At 27.5% G+C, this 16,804-nt stretch overlaps 1 protein-coding gene across 14 annotated transcripts in view; it reads left to right on the forward strand.

Annotated features, from left to right (window-relative positions):
• Slo2 (slowpoke 2) overlaps positions 1 to 16,804 on the forward strand; it is a 216,609-nt gene that overhangs the window by 80,556 nt on the left and 119,249 nt on the right. The window contains exon 1 of one of the 14 annotated variants that reach the window (XM_083039070.1): positions 11,981 to 12,555. The exons of 12 other annotated variants lie outside the window; for them this stretch is intronic. The gene's annotated coding sequence lies outside the window, so the exon portion shown is untranslated. Of the gene's footprint in view, positions 1 to 11,980; positions 12,556 to 16,804 lie in introns of those variants that run through there. One more of the 14 variants, XM_083039071.1, reaches the window with a different exon arrangement.

Consider the following 16,804-nt stretch of genomic DNA (forward strand, 5'->3'; position numbering starts at 1 on the left):
AGGAAGCACAGTATAATATTGCGCAGATTCTCAGAATTTAATATCGAATTCTGCATTTGAACTCATAAATGCCATAAACTTACGCACGACATCATAAATTTATTATAAACAAGCTTAAAAGTATTTTACAATTAGTATACAATTTGTATTCAAATTATAACAATATAATGCTAAAATAGCGTCTTTCATTCAATCAAGACTGTTGTAAAATACGAAATTTTATTATTATCAGATATATATTATTAACATACATATTTATTGACATATTATTTAACATATATAATATTATTTAACATATTATAAACAGACATTACTATTTTTACTTTGCTTTAACTGCAATTATATTGTTCTGTGCATTTTGTAATTTTTTAGAGAATAATTTGACTTTGTTGAAATAGCGAAAGTAGAGTAATGTTAAGCGATTTAAATTTTTTTGTAAATCAGACTTATTTCGATATTATATTATTATCTCATTATTATATCTTTTATGACACTTTGGCTGTTTTTAATAAATCCTGAGATTGGTCAACAAATATTCTAAAAACAAAGCAGGATGGAATAGTAAAAGGTTTCTTTTTAATCGCGGAGAGAGTATTATATTGCATTTTCAGGCAACGATGGAATCTTTAGAGTACTTTCCTCATTAAAGTAAAATGAGATTTTTTTCTCAAGCATCCATACTTCAGACTTATTTCTATATCCCCTCTCATCTTTATACTCTTAACCGTTATGCAAATTTCTAGTCATCTATTTCTAAGTAATAAAGATTGTTTATTGCGTGAAATAGTTGCGAAATTAAATATAAAAGATAGCAAAGGTCATTTTTAATAAAAAAAAATATTTACGCATTTAGTTCATGCGACTATTATATTAGTAAATTTGAGAATGAATAAGGTATTGTTTTTCAACGATATTTACATAAAACTTTATTCTTATAATTAATAATGTAAAAAATTCTGCAAATGCTAATGCTATGGTACTTTTTACAAATTTAAAATACTTATTGTGCAAAGAATTTATTTCAATTTTTTTCAATTTTGAAAGGAAATTGCTTATGTTATATTATTTGCAGATTTTCATTTGTTTATGTTTTTTGGGATGCACTCCGTTTGACGCTATTTTTGTTTCAAAGTGTTTGATGGACCAATCAAGGCGGAGACTTTTGCGCTTTGAAGCGAAAATAGAGTCAATGGAGCATACTTCTATATTCATATAAATACAATTATTAAGTTGTTTAAATGTGATTATTACAATTTAAATTACAATATAAAAAAACACTTGTATACGTTTACTGATTGGTATTTTGAATTTAAACTGTATAGTTAATATGTATAGTATAATTATATTAGATTTTATTGTTAATTCTTATTATCTTTTATTATTGAAAAAACTACAAAATTTATCAAAAATTACAATAAAGAGAAATTAAGAAGAGAAATTAACTTCTCTTTCTCTCTTTCTCTTTTAGTCCTCTTATCTTTTAATCTACATAGAACATTCTAATTAAGATATTTTAATTTTCTTGTTTCAGGTAAAGGCGACTCCATATTCTTGCTATTTTAATTCTGCGTCGTACGTAAGTAATTAAATCAATATTATCAGCCATTATTGATTTTATCGGTTAAAGCGTAAAACGAATTGAATTCAATCGCATCAAATTTTTTAATTTGATGTTATATATGGAATAGCAATTATTCTATATCATTGTGAGTAAAGCGTGTTGCAAAGAATATTAAATATGATTGTAAATATCATAAAAAATGATCGCTTTGTCGTTAGATATAAATCACTTGCACTAGTGCACTAGTTTGTTTGGGGAATTTACTATTATTATTGAAGAAAATTACTTATTACTTTATTTGAACGAGTTTAAATATGAAAAAATATATGGATAATTCTAATAGCTAGCTTGAAATTAACTATTAATTAAGTATTTTTTTTACGTAAAAGGAATTAGAGACTATCAAAAATTAATAATAAGCTTTTTATATTATGTAAAATAAAATAGAATTTGATTACGTAAATGAATAATGAATCTACTTAATTAGACAAAAATAAATTAGAAGTTTTTTTTTAAATTATTGATATTAATCTAAATATCTTTTTTATGTTAATATAAAAAAGAAAAAATAATATTAACTATTTATTTTCTGCAATTAGGTTACTATTATGAGGATATGAATAAAATTTTGTTCTTTTTTTTATTACAATTGCTCTTAAAAATTTTTATTTTAAAATAAAATTAAAATTATTAAAATTAAAACTAATTTGTAAATTAGTTAAAATCTTCTTCTAATGTTTTAAATATAAAATATTTATTTACAGAAATTAACTTTTTTGTTAAATGAACGTATGTTGAACTATACGAATGTAATGTAAAGATAATATTTTTTATATTTATTCATGAAATTTTACATATACTTGCGAAATGTTGCGCGAGATTTGGCAATTGCAGAGGAGAACCGATAAAGTTTATTTTGTAGCAAATATGATTTTAGATATATAACACTCGCTCTTATTAAATTTATTTTTATTGTTCTATCTATTTAAAAAATCTATTTAAAAAATATCAAAGCATACTGTGCATGAGCTTTTTGTGAATATCTTACAATCTAACATATGCAGGTTGTGAACGGTGCAATACAAATATGGTTAAAAATAGCCTGTATGAAAACTGAAAAAATTATATATATTTATATGATAAATATCAGATCAAATATTTATATCTGATATTGCTAATAAAATAACCTGATAATTTCAATAAAACAAAATTTAAAATATATAAAGTTCCAAGGGAAATTGATTTAAAAGAGGATTTGTTAAGACTAATAAAAAACGTGTTATATTTACACATATTTAATATTTTTATAATATTACAAAAAGATCTCTTAAAGAAACTTAAGATATATAATATCTTAATATAAAAAATATTATCTTGTAATATGTTGCGTTCAATGAGCAATTACATTTGCTCCACTTATGCCACTTATTATATCTTGAAATTCAAGAGCAAATTTGCATGATATCGATACAAGCACCCTCCAATTTGACGTTATTTTTGCAAAGAAAATGTCAGAGGTTCACTATCATCTTTTTTTTCCATTACTATTCTTTTATCTTGTTTGACATTGTTATCACGAATTGCCATTCAGTTTCGGCTCAAGCTTTCGAAACTAGGATCACGTTCAGCATTCACGCTCAGATGCTTTCCTATCCTTATCGTTATCCTTTCATGGTATTAAGGTCAATCCGGCAACAGGATAATTGCATTAGAGATATAGCGTAACATATATTTCAGTGCAATTTTATGCGAAAAGAACACGACATTCCTAAATAGATACGTGTAAAATTGTAAAAGAATATGTATTTTTTCATAAAATGAAACGATATACAAACTATACTATTTGTAAAAACAAATATAACTACAATGATATATGTGCAAATGATTCAACTTTAACACAAAGGGAGACTTGGAAAGGAAGTTAAAGTTCAATGCAATCTGTGTGTTTGATAATGTACGCAGTTTGCTCAAAGTAATTCAAATTCAAAGCAATATTTTTCGAGTTGCATTTGCAATTCCGGGATAGAATAATCAGTTATTATAGATGTTATCAACTGGTTCATATCTTCTCTTATGTACATCGTGTTTATTCTATCGAGTACTCCTACATCATCATTTTTAAATCTGAAGCTTTGCTCATAACATTATTTACACGAAGTACGTCGGTTAGGTGCCTTGTCGATTATGCCGCAGATGATGAACTATAAATTAAGCGTGCTATCTTCTTATATAACATGTTCCATATAAAGACACTTACATATCTTATACAATATTAAATATAAAAATTATTATAGAAAAAAATGTTTCTAGAAAATAATGATTAGAAAAAGAACTCTTTTTACTGCTTGTGTAATATCAATATTTTGCAAAAATTGAACTTTATAGTAAATGAAAAAGAAATACTTTTTATTAATTAAATTTTTCGACCTTTTTGACGTTTTTACATTATCATTTAAATTGCATTAAATCAATTGCAATCGTAATTTAAATATTATAGAAATACTATAAAATAAGTTTTGCAGCTTTAGATTATTAGATATATATTTGCATATTCTACAAACGAGATAATATTTTTCAAAATATATTATCTAGGGCATTATATTCATTTCAAATTTCTTTTCAAATAAATATGTAATTTTTATATTTTAGCATTTTTCTTATATAAAATATATATATAATCTAATTCTTTCTACATCTATTTTTCTTTCTTGTCTATATATATTTGATGTAGTAATATCAAATATATGTATTCTGCATTTATAAATAATTGCAAGCATATAATGTTTTTAAAAGGAAATATGAACAAATTTTGATTATTTTAAAGTTAATTTTTGTTACAATTTTTTGCGGAAATTATTAATGTTTGTGTAAAAATTTTTGATTATATTTTATTTTGTAATTTCTTTAAAGAAAATATTTTTGACAAAAATAAAAAAAAAATTCTACGTAAACTAATCATTATAACACAGGTCACCTGATGTAATTATAATAATAATTATTATTTTTACGTGATGATAATTTATCACTTATCATCGGCCGGAAGTGCACAAGTGTCGTAGCAAAGCTTATCTATTTTTGGAGCGTATTGTGGTACATCGAGCATTGTAAGCTTGCAGCTTACTTGCCTCTGTTGGTAAGATAGATGCCTGATGAGCTTTTTTACATGAGATTAGTCCCATATTATGATATGAGCTTTCTTTCCTACGTTATCGACTGTATAAGAAAAGCTCAATGAGCTTTCACAAAATTTCTCATTGATGCCTGACAAGAAACTTACTTTTTCACGAAAAATCCATACGAAATATGAAGTAGTATAACCAAATATTTAGAGAGACACAAATCTCGTTTATTCATTATGATATCTGCTCTAAAAAATTACATATGTGCGGATTGAACACATTTATTTAAATTAATTAATAATAATTACATTAATTTATTGAATATAATAACACTGATACTTTTAATATTTTGATAAAAATGATCTACAATTTATGGAAGTGTTTGAAGTAAGGTGTATCATATGAAATAAATATTATTGACTATCATTATATGTTATGTTATACAAATTAATTAATATATAATCTATCCATTTCCTTAGAGTATTAAAAAATAAGTGATTCAGTGAGATTTTACAGTTATAAAATAATATAACATTTATACACAGATAACAGATAATACTGTACAAATAATTTATCGAAATAAATATTCTCTAAACTGCACTGATTTCATCATAAAAAGTTAACAGATCATTATTAAGTTATTTGAGACTGTTTTCTTTTCTTGAGTGATAATGTTGCAATATAACAACACAAAGAATTAATAAATATTTTATCATCTTTCTCTCTCTCTTCGAGTCTAGATATTTTTCCTCGGAAATAATATATTTTCAAAATAATCAATCTTTTATCATTGCCTGTCGGAATTACTGTGGGATAAAGATTCTCTCATTCATATATGTATAAGTGAATCTGTTAGAGTTTTCTTTCTTCTTATTTCGAAGAAAAGTTTTTTGAAATATGATCTTAAGTAAGTTTTAGGCATAAGATAGGCAAGAGATAAATAAATTATTTTGTAGATTAATGCTATAGAATTTTTTATTTTTATAAAAATAATTATTGATGAGCTCATCGAAACTTTTATTATATTTTAAAGACTGCAAAAAAAGACCAGATTCATTCTCATCCGGTAATTATAAAATATTATATGATAAACGCGAAATCAAAGCATGTTTTGCGATAATATTATGGAAATTCCTCAGGGACTCACCGTAATGAGTATGAGCTTAACGAACCCGAGGTACCCGAGCTATTCAACGCGTGACAGTTTTTTTAAAAAATGAGCTATTCTGTCAAGCCTTCTAAGATTTTAAATAAGGAGACAATAATATAATACATATTGGGGGTGATCTTCATATTTAAATATCAATATTAGAACTGTTAAATAATGTGTTTCTCGTTTAGGATATTGTAGTTATAATTATATTTTTGGCATTTTAAGAAATTAATTTGTCCGTTCAGCACAGCGGTCTCATTAAAAGATTTTCTCAATATTAGTGTAATAATTCTATTACAACCGCTGATTGCAATGTCGACCTGCATTAACTCGACTATGCACTTTATCGTCACGTTTCGGAACTGCTGTAAAAGTTGAATTATTTAGCAAAGTTATAATTATTATTTTGTTGCGTCTAATTGCCTCGAATATTTTGAGGTATCTGCGACTGCTTTTTTATGACGCGTTTAATTAAAGTTTGTATTGATTTTACTATACTTTCCTCTTTTCTGGTGTTTTTCAAAATAAGGTAATGCTGTTTAAATCATGATAGAAAGAAAACAACTTTAAGATACAAGAAATATTAAAGAATGTTCATATGCAATTTTTTACGCAATTAACAAAAGAAAATAAACCTAGAATTTGTAATAATTTAAACTTTTACGAAACATTAGCTATACACACGACAAAAAGAATTATAAAATTTATTATTAAATCTTAAAAATTGAAGAAAGTGATACTAATGACATTAAATCGTATTTTGCAATATATTTTATGTTATCTCTTTTTTTAAATTTAATAAAAAACATTAATAGAAGAAAGACTTTTTCTAAATTTAATAAAATACATTTATTGTTTAATACATCATAATGTTATTGTATCTACAAATAAACATATAACGAGTAAAATTTTTTCAAAGAACTTTCTTCAGCTGTTTTACAATTACATTGATGCTTTATTTGTTTTTAGCTACAGAAATGTAATAATGAAGTTTCGAGTGAGTTTAATTTATTTTCTTAAAAAGTCAGTCAGAACAACTTTTGATTGCACACACCTTTAATGTGATTGCTAACTCGACTAAAATTATTGACTGCTTCTAATTCCATGTTTAATTTGTTTTTTTTATTTTCAAGGATCGATTTTATTATTCGGCAAAATAAATTTACGGAAATAATGAAACAGATGGAAAATACATAAAATGCTAAATTACTTTATATATTTTTTTTATGTTTGACAATATTTTTAATTTTAAAAGTCAAATCGCAATTTGTATTTGTGTGTTAATTATATCTATTAAGCGCTTTAAATTCTGGATTTCGAATAACTTCTGAATTTTCTATGTATATTCTGAAAAGAAGTAATACTTTTACTGCCTACTATACTTTAGCGACTATTATCGATTGTTTCATCATTATTAGTTGTGCTGGGTATCGTATTCCTCTCAATATTTAATTCCTTTTTGTTATCTCCCAAATGACTATGCAAGATTACGTTATATATTATGCGTTAGATATCACGAAAGGTCAAAGAGTGACGTACCGTTTTTGGATCATAATTGGTTGACATAAATATGTAAGAGCTCGCGACGTATTGCATTGTGAATGTCGTCTTCTCTCATATCCCTTAGGAAATATTAAATTAAATAAAATTCTACTATCTACTGTTAGACATTCCCGCAAACTGTTTGGATGTCAGAGTTTTTTATCGTTTATTTTTACAGTTTGTCTTTATATTTAAAATTGATTGATAGCAATCCCCGGTTCATTGGTAATCGCGCAATATCATCACGCACGACGAAGGGTCAGCGAGATTCGACAGCCTGGGGGATTACGGATAAAAGTTTCGAAAAAAGAAAACTTTTAAAAGTTGTGAAGGGAAAGAAAAGATACGAAGCGAAGAACAGGCGAAGTCGCATGACAGACTAGGGACAAATAGAACTTTACTGAAGCATGAGCCAAAAAAACATGCTGAAAAGAGTATGGAGAGTTTATGTCTATATCTTGATAGGTTCAAACATGAAAGTTTCTTGACGAAACAGACCAAAAATTTTAACAATTGATATATAACTTCCTGCCATATGATGCATGATATGTCACGAATATTGATTATCACGTGGCTCTACAATGCTAGACAAGTATGTAAAGCCGCTTTCTATGAATTTAAAATAAAATTGAACAAATTTTAGTAAATATCTATCTGATTGTTTATAGTGGAATTATATTATTTGCTCTTAAATTCGAAAGTGTAAAGTTTCTATTGAGGTAGTAGGAGCACACACGATGTAATTAACTTCCTTGAATATTTAAGAAGGATATATTTTAATATTATGCTCCATATTTTAAAGATATTTCGTCAATTGTTCTTTAAGTTAAGCCAAGCTGCTTAAGAAATGTTGCTATTATCCTCAGAATGAATATTACAAAAGAGATGAGAGAAGCTTAAAATGCAGCGATATAGTATCTTCAATCCATTTCGCTTTTAAATGTGATAAATTTTTTAATTAAGTCGGCCAATGTCGCAAATATTAATATATTAGATAGATAATAGCTAACATTATCGGAATAAAATTGAATATATAAAATAAAATAATTATTTTAAAATTAATTTTCCTTATTTTGATGAATTGTATGAAAGATCGTAAAGACTTAAAAGCTGCAAGATGAGTAGTGGTTAATTATATATAGATTTGAGTTAAATACGAAAGATGTATTTTTTTAGGAAGAGCTGAAATAATAATTTTTATTACTTAAATTAATCTATGAAATAATGATGTTCATAATCTCTTGTCGTTATGTTAAATGATTAAATAAGCATAATAACAATGAGTTTACACATATATACAAATAAAATTATGCATATATGCAATGACAGTATTTTGCTGTTTGCGGTACTCATGAGATTTGCATGTAATAACTATTGATCTATCTTTATGCATAGTTACTATACAATTTATACATTTATACATTTCTAATTAATTCATGACGACTAATATTATGGTTTCAATATTATTCCGCTAATACTAAGCTTATCTATTTAGTTTATAGTAGCGTGGCACGTAAACCCAGACAGCACAAAAATCGAAACATGTCCAAAATCGGGACATAAGACGTCTTTAAGACGTTTTTTAAAATGTCTTTTGGATATTATATCATAAGACTTTTTAAAGATGTTTTAAAAATTTCTTAAAGATGTTTTATGCTCCAATTTTGGACATGATGCTGTCTGGGAAATATACATATGCTTAAAGATTATTAAAGAAATTGCAAAAAATAAATAAAAATGTATTACAAAATGTGAAGCAACCAATAATAGCTAAATAATTACATTTACGTATTTATATAATGATTTTTATTATTCTTTTTTAATATATCTCTAAAACATAATTTGTGTAATATATATATACACACACATACATACATATAAAATATGCAAAACAAAGTTGATATAGGAAAAGAAGATAATACATTATGAATATAAAGCGAATTTATGTATTATGTGTAAACACAATATATAACTCTTTAAAATTGTACGTCTTAAAATTCTCGATATCAAATGACTTCGAAAAATGCTGCCGCAGAAAAATACGAAAAGAAAGGTGCTACAACTCTTCAAAGAATGCGAAGTGCATCAAAGGATGTAGAACACGACAAAAAACGTATGACATGCTTGCAATTTTGTTAAACGAACGACGACGTGTCAAAACATCTTTATAGTAAGAGCTTAGCAGTTTTCTCTATAAAGTAAACACTTTGCCTTCTAACATAAGCAAAATACACCGATCTTGATGTTTACAAAAAAATTCGATTTTCTTAGAATTATTTGTAAGTTTTGTCAAAAAAATTATTCTAAACTAATTGTAAATAGTTAAATTCATGAAAGAAACAAAATCATTTGAAAGAGAGAGAAAAAGAAGTATTAAACATTTTTTTTCAATCTCAATTATAATTTATTATATTAGACTTTAACATATGTTATTATATATTATATATTACGTTATTAATATTCTTTATCCATTTAATAATATGTTGTCTTTTTAATATATTTCACTCTCATTATTATCGTTGTGCTTACATAGATTTTCAGTTATAATTTCTTTCAGTATTAACCTCTTACTCTTTCTCTTTGCATCTTTTAATATTAATTTCTTTAATACTTAAAACAGAGATAATACGAGTACAATGTTTGAATTATTAAAGTATAGTTTAACCAAGTAAAATATAGAAAAAGACTAAAAACTTTCTAAAATATAAAATATTTTTTACATTAATAAGAAATATTCTTTTATTCTTTATTACTATACATTGTTAATCATTTTGTTTATATATTATTCTAGAGTTTTTTTTAAACAAAAACGAGAATATTGTATGTTTTTTAATCATTATTATACATTTTACATAATACATTTATGAGAGATAGAAGTAAAATATATTGCTGTCAACATTAAAGATCTCCAGGAAAATCTTAATGTCTGATCAATACTATCTTTTTCTACTGTCTTAATTAGTTGTTTTAATCATTCGCAAAAAGTTGCCGAATTTTCTTCGGAAAAAGTTGAGAGTAACATACATTACTGTCAAAATTAAAGGAAAACCTTTAGAAAAACCTAATGTCTGACCAATACTTTATATTTCTACTGTCACACTCTTATTTAGTTGTTTTAATCATTCGCAAAAAGATGCAGAGTTTTCTCCGGAAAAAAATTAAGAATAACATACATTGCTGTCAAAATTAAAGGAAAATTTTTAGGAAAACCTAATGTCTGACCAATACTATATTTTTCTACTGTCACTCTTATTAAGTTGTTTTAATCGCAAAAAGATGCAGAGTTTTCTACGGAAAAAATTAAGAATAACATACATTGTTGTCAAAATTAAAGATCTCCAGGAAAATTTAATGTCTGACCAATACTAAATTTTTCTACTGTCACTCTTAATAAGTTGTTTTAATCGCAAAAAGATGCAGAGTTTTCTCCGGAAAAAAATTAGAAATAACATACATTGCTGTCAAAATTAAAGATCTCCAGGAAAATTTAATGTCTGACCAATACTAAATTTTTCTACTGTCACTCTTATTAAGTTGTTTTAATCGCAAAAAGAGGCAGAGTTTTCTCCGGAAAAAAATTAGAAATAACATACATTGTTGTCAATATTAAAGATCTCCAGGAAAACTTAATGTCTGACCAATACTAAATTTTTCTACTGTCACTCTTAATAAGTTGTTTTAATCGCAAAAAGATGCAGAGTTTTCTCCGGAAAAAAATTAGAAATAACATACATTGCTGTCAAAATTAAAGATCTCCAGGAAAATTTAATGTCTGACCAATACTAAATTTTTCTACTGTCACTCTTATTAAGTTGTTTTAATTATTCGCAAAAAGATGCAGAGTTTTCTCCGGAAAAATAATTAAGAATAACATACATTGCTGTCAAAATTAAAGGAAAATTTATAGGACAACCTAATGTCTGACCAATACTAAATTTTTCTACTCTCACTCTTATTAAGTTGTTTTAATCGCAAAAAGAGGCAGAGTTTTCTCCGGAAGAAAATTAGAAATAACATACATTGCTGTCAATATTAAAGATCTCCAGGAAAACTTAATGTCTGACCAATACTAAATTTTTCTACTGTCACTCTTATTAAGTTGTTTTAATCGCAAAAAGAGGCAGAGTTTTCTCCGGAAAATAATTAAAAATAACATACATTGCTGTCAAAATTAAAGATTCCCAAGAAAATCTAATGTCTGACCAATACTGTTTTTTTCTACTATCACTCTTATCTAATTGCTTTAATCCTTCGAAAATAGTTGCAGACTTTTTTCGGAAAAAAATAAGTTTAAATTACATGTGTAAATTATGTTATATACGACATACTCTGCATATATTCATGCAATAAAAAAACATTTAATGACTCTAAATCTTACATCATATCGTAATCGCGAGCGGATAATCCATGTTAGACGCCATGGCCGAGAAAACGGGGTGAACGGCAGAACTTGGAGAAGAACGGACCCTATCATGACGCCCCGTGATTGTTCTTGGGGCGTCTGCGCCCAGTGATTGCGAGAGAGCCGGAACCAGCAGCAGGCGAGCGACCAGAGCCAACCTTCCAAGCGACCGCCGACCGTCGACCAACTAGGAGGAGGCGCGGAAGCCCTCGGGATGCCAGTCGCCTCCGAACCGTCGTGCGGTTGAGATGCGAGCCCTCGCGTTTCGTCGCGAATTCCGTCGGCGTACGACCTCGTGCGCCATCCTCGCCACCCTCGGCTCGCACCAATCCCCGTCGATCGGCAACAATCGCCGGTGCGCGAGCGTGCGCAATCGGTAGCACGCGCGATCCTCCAGCCGACGTTGTCACTGTCGTCGCCCTCGCACCGGAAGAAGCGGCGATGCGCACGTGAGCGATTTTCGTCGGTCTCGCGGCCACCCTCAGTAGTTTCAGTGGTCACCGAGCGGTCACGATCGTAACAAAGGGGGTGACGAGATTATCTCCTCGGGAGAGAAGACGAGAGTCCGGTGGTCACCTCGGTGTTGCGACTTGCCTTGCTGTTGTCTCTGCTTTCGAGTCTGTCGTCGCGTCGCCGGTTGCCTGACATCCCCTGACAATCTCGTGAGATTATGACGCCCGATTTCTGCGACCGAACGCTTCCGGCTAGTCACCGGAGAGCCTCCGCCCGAGGGGAAAATCGAACTAGAGGTATAACCGGACGATCGCCCGTAATCGTGGTATGAACTCGTAAATCCACCTACAATCGTTTAGCACATATCCTGACCCATCGATAGACAGAAGAGCGAATCTCTTTTATTACTTCCGCATTGCGTGTGCGATAAAATGTGAGCCTTTAGATTTGGAGCTGAATAGTCCCGTATATGTCTTCTTTATTGTGCGGCAATACGTTTGCAGGATTCTTTATGATATCACACATAAATATGTACCTGATAAAATGGCTGAGAAAATTTTGCAGGAAAGCTCGAGATCGTTTTTTCGTGATTTGTTCTCACTTTACTGTCGTCAGACTTGACTTTTAGTTAGATGATAAAGTGGCGCTTTTATAGGTTTTCAATAACGATTAATTTTGTTTATAAATTGGGCTAATATTTCAAATTTTGACAATGCAAAGCAGATGTGAGATATTTCATTCATATTCGTTGCACGTGCGCGTGGACGCCATCTTGAGACGCGTGCAAGTTGGAATGCATAAAATGAGTAGAATATATTTTTTTATATTGTTGCTCTGTTGTCATAAAAAAAGAGTTTCAAAGTCTCGTTTCTATTCTCGTATATTGTGTAATATCAGCTATTAATTATAACTTTTGTTATAATATATATAGATTTACAGAAATAATTTTGAATTATTATATAAAAATATTAAAGCTATTTATTATATAGATATTAACAATAGTTTCTCTATTTATTGTAAGGTGAAGGAATAACTTATCGTATATATGTAGTTGCAGTATTATTTTACAGTAAATTTGTTTGGAAGAATAAAGACAATTTAAATTCTAAGTATTAATTAAATGTAATATGTTCTATCTTTAATTAATAATTATTCAATTATTTATTGCATTGCATAATAAATAAATTCACAGTTATCTTGTCTTCTTCAAACAGCATTGTTTTGCGGGATAATAGTATTATTATATAGCTGTAATATCACAATATTTTATAATTAATATATTTATATGCTACATAATATATATATCAATAATTTCTAATAATTTCTTTATTATTATAAAAGTTTAAATCTAAATATAATCAAGAATATAATCAAGAGTTAAAAAATAAAAATTGCCATTAAAAATTAAAATTTTGGTAAATTAAGCTTTAAAAAGAACTATAAATAGATGACAAAATATTTTTTATTTTATTTTCAATAGAAGCATTAATGGAACCTCAATTTAGGTTATATGATTCTCAAAATGTTTAATGTCAAAAATATGAAATCATATGCACTCGTATTTTTAATCAAATTTTATAACAAAAGAAGAGAGTTTTAAATTTATCTTTTTGATATGCCGAAACAATACAATACTTATAATATTAATAACACTTTGGTACGTAGCACTTTAGCACTTTAATACGCGCGTATGTTACGTATTTTATTGAACATTTTGTTTTAAATTTATATTGCATAAAAGTTACAAGAGAACTTTTAATGAAGCTGAGCAGAGCTTCATGAGCAGTATATCAGATTTTATCAAAATATCAGATTGTGTATGTATGTATGCGGATGTCACTTATATTTGACGAAGTTGTTGAATTTATTTCTATACTGATGTAAGACAGGTTCTCTCGCATCTCTCTCGTTGAGCGCATGCACTTCTCGTCAGTTTGAAGCTAATTAGCAAGTATAAACTAACTCACTTATCGCAATTAGCGTTGTCTAATTTATGGAGCCGATCCTCGTAGGTTTTCTGTAACCTTTGCCGACTATAATCGTGAAAGTTGTTAGAATTTTGTTTCGTATACAACACACTAAACTAATAATAGCATAATTTCTATAATAATAATCTTGCATTTTGCAAATACAGAGTTGTAATTTTAATTTAAAAATGTAGATTATAATGATTGATGATGAATTCCAAGATAAAGTGAAAATTTTTCTGGCATTTATTTTAGTAACTACTTTCATCCATAGTTATTCTACTACTTCAAAAGTAGTGACTAATATTTCACGTTTCCGGAGGTATACGTGACTGAAAATATTTTCGTGATTTCTTACGTCATACTTAAAGTTGTATGCGTTTGAAAGTTTAAGGCGATTGTGATTTTATATTTATTAAACTTTTAGCAAATTGCTTGAATTATTTTCATACAATATAATGAAATTTGCATATACTCTCTATTTACGATATTGTTGTCTTAATTAAATATTACTAAAATGACGACAAATTATCATCATTTTTATTTTTTGTTTATACGAAGTAAAATGCTTGTGAGATATTTTTCTGTAAAGAAAAAATATTAAAATCTCAATTGATCAAGCTCAGATTTAACTCCGTATTTTAATCATCAAAGAAATTAAATAGATTTGGATTTTTAATTTCATTTTATATTTGAGAAATTAATATATTAATATATTATTATAATTAATTATTAATATATTCTCTATTGTCACAGTATATTCTATTTATTATTCTGTTGATATAAAAATCTGTCTATTTATATTATATCGAATTGATATCTTCAAAGATGCTTATAGCAGCGTGACTATATTACATTGCGGATGTCGAGAAAAAAAAAAAGATTATAGAGGTTCGATAGATAGATTGAAATCAATTAGTGCGATGAACGTTACGATTGGATTCGTTCTGGCGAAACGGATATACGTTATTCGACGACGGTTCAATCACAATGATTATATTACGAAGACTTAGCCCCACGACAGTGCCAATTATAGCAGAGGGATCCCGTCCTTTCGCCCTCCTTCCTCCCCGAAAAGAGCTATAACTCGTATGAAAATCCTACGTAAAAAAAAGTCGATTAATTGATTGCTTCGTCCGATTGCTAATACCGAGAAAATTATTGAGTTCTAGTATGAATATCAATTTCTGAATACCAAGTTGAAGATAATTAAGATTGTTTTAATTGTTCACGCTCTGTTATCGAGTTTATTTCGCAATGTCAGTCGAGTATTAATTTAGACGAGTATGAGACGCAGCGTGTGAGAGTTATCCGGAGATTAAATGGATGACTTTTATTCGAAAAACTTTTTATTACAAGTTTTTGTATGTCCCAGCTCACAAATAGAGACTTGACGTCCTATTTATGGAAAAGATATGATGATATATCACAAATATAAATAATTTACAGGATAATGATGCTTTAGTCATTTAGTATTATTATCGAAGACAAAACCATTAGAGTTTAATTTTTTATTAAATTAATATGTTATTTTGTTTGTATTTTATCTACTAATAGATTAGTTGAACGTTAATGTGCGTAATCAATCATTATATTTATTTATAAACGACTTAATTAAGAAATCATCAATCGTGAATAAAACGTATGATAATTCAGTAACTAAGAATAAGCACTGTATAATGATTGGATGCTTAAGATTATTTTTTTCAATTACATATTTTTTTCTAATATTGTACATATATTACAAGAGTTATTTTATGAAATAGTAGCTCGTCACTATTTGGATTTTTAACCTGAGGATATTTTCGCGTAATATATAAAAGAGAAGATTGAAACATGACTTGTTTATTCATAAAACGCATTTTAATTTAATAGAAATATGCGAAATATATTATATAATCACAATTTCTGCTTTTTATTTTACAAGTACATTTTTGTGTATCGAATAATGTTTTTTAAGAACAAAAAGTGTCGGAAATTGAAAATTTATTGCTGAAAAATTTCAGATAAGTTTCTCTTATCTTCATTGCTTACTTATGGAATCTTAAATTCACTTGTCTCATTAAACTGCACGGCATAATGTCAGGCTACTATTTAAAATATTAAGTATAAAGTATAAACTGAGAATCGAATATATTTAAATATATTAAAACATGAATATACGATTCATTAAGTTTAGATGGATATGAAATGCTGAATTATTAAATTTTGAATTGTGCAGAATCAATTTTCAATTAATACAAATAATATAGAGAATTAAAATTAGCAAATGAAAGAGAAATAAAAATAGAAAGAAATAGAAAAAAACATACTTCAATTTTAAAAATCAAAAGATTGTGTAGAGAGACGATCCATTAAAAATTTTACTAATTCCAACATTAATGCCAAATTAGCTAAAGAATTAAAAAAAAAAATCTTCTGGGTGTAATAATTAAGATTGTACTGTAGCAATTTTCACAAAGATTGTTAACCTTAATATGATTTGAAACCAGTTAGTTTTTTATTATTTCTTAGTATAGGTTTTTTATTAGATTGTTTTAAATAGATTATATATATGATATATATAAAAAATTCATACAGGAATATAATGTAATTTATATTATCAAA

This window comes from Prenolepis imparis, unplaced genomic scaffold, assembly GCF_030444845.1.
Source record: "Prenolepis imparis isolate NDT839.2.m4 unplaced genomic scaffold, iyPreImpa1.0 SCAF_5, whole genome shotgun sequence".
Taxonomy (NCBI): Eukaryota; Metazoa; Arthropoda; class Insecta; order Hymenoptera; family Formicidae; genus Prenolepis; species Prenolepis imparis.